The sequence below is a fragment of the Arachis duranensis genome, chromosome 7, assembly GCF_000817695.3.
Source record: "Arachis duranensis cultivar V14167 chromosome 7, aradu.V14167.gnm2.J7QH, whole genome shotgun sequence".
NCBI lineage: Eukaryota > Viridiplantae > Streptophyta > Magnoliopsida > Fabales > Fabaceae > Arachis > Arachis duranensis.
In genome coordinates this window covers 27,508,115-27,509,860 of record NC_029778.3, presented here as the reverse complement: position 1 = coordinate 27,509,860, position 1,746 = coordinate 27,508,115, and positions in this window count along the sequence as shown.

Here is a 1,746-nt window from a genome sequence, read left to right as displayed (position 1 = left end):
ATTATGCTTCTGGGCATACTCTGGGTGTGTGTATGTGCTATTAGGATATCTGATTGATATTTGTGGCATAAACGTTCATGAGCATGCATTTGGAACTTGAAGCATTAGACTTGCGATATTGAGACTGATCAACTTAATATCACTTGTTTGGTGTGTGAAGGGACCAGATGTCGACTCACGGACGCGGTCGCAGCCGAGGTAGAGGTAGGATAGGCACTGTTACTCCTGACCCGGCAGGGAATGATCCAGTAGACTTCATGGCTGCCCTGGGAAATATGGCTGCGGCTATGCAGGCGGCAGCCAAGGCACTGGGTAATCAGATAAACCAGGGTAATCACGGAAACAATAATGATGAGGACGGTCCCATGACACTTGCTACATTTCTGAAAGTTCACCCTCCGACCTTTAGGGGAACCTCAAATCCCACAGATGCAGATAATTGGATTCAAGCTATGGAACGGGCACTGCAGGCTCAGCAGGTTCCTGAGGAGCAATGGGTTGAGTTTGGAACTTATCAGCTGCAGGGTGAGGCTCAGCATTGGTGGCAGGGGACACGACGTATCCTGCAGCTAGATGGCGCTGTGATTCCTTGGGAGGTTTTCCGAACAGAGTTCTATAAGAAATACTTTCCTAATTCAGCCAGAAATGCCAAAGAACTTGAATTGATGCAGTTAAAGCAGGGACAGATGACTGTTGCTGAGTATACTAGAAGGTGTTGAGGAGTTATGTCGCTTTTCTCGTATTTGTCAAGGTGCGCCTGATGATTTTGCTGAGTGGAAATGTATTAAGTATGAGGGAGGTCTTCGAAGTGATATTCTGAGCTTCGTTGCACCAATGGAGATCAGAGTATTTTTAGAACTGGTAAACAAAAGTAGAGTTGCTGAGGATTGTCTGAGAAAGGCGACATCAGATAAGAGTGATCAGCGAATTTTTGTTAGGAGAGATCAGAGAAGGAACTTCGCCCCTAGAGGACAATATTTTAAGCGAGGCGGTTACACCCCACAACCACATTTGGGTCAGAATAACTTCCAGAGATTCAGTAATAATAACAGCCAGGGAAGAGGCAAAGGAAAGCAAGCTCAGACCCCACCGAATGATTTAACTTGTAGGAGGTGTGGAAAGTACCACCCGATTACTCCGTGCAGGGCTGGTTTAGGTGTATGCTATTACTGTGGTGAAGCTGGGCATTTGTCTTGGAATTGTCCAGAAAAGAAGAAGAATCAAGAAGCTGGAAAGGCACAACATCAGGGACGCATGTTCACTATGACAGCGGATGGTGCTGGAACCGCAGATACTCCGATTAGAGGTAATCACGCACTGATAATCGAAATTTCTGACTGCCTTGCGTAGTAAATAGCACGTAGCATTCATTGTAGTACATTACCGAGTTGTGAGCCTTGTGATTTTCAATTGAGCGATCGACTAAAAACCTCCGAATGGTGAGACAGAACGATAGTTAGTCAGCCTAGAAAAGTGACTAAATTCTTGGAGAATAATAATAAGAGTGGCGCAGCAGTAGTGGGTTGAATTATTTTGAGTATACAACTTAAGTTATACATAAAGAACCGGAAATGTTGAGAGTTGTGCGGGACAGTTACCTGAAACCCAGAGATGGTAAGTTATGAGGAAGAGACATGACATAGGTTGAACCCGTAATTGATAATCGGTTATGTGTCAAGAGAAAGAGTAAGTTGTGATAGATTTAGTGTCAGAGGCTGAACCAGTTTCGATTGAATTACGAAAGGT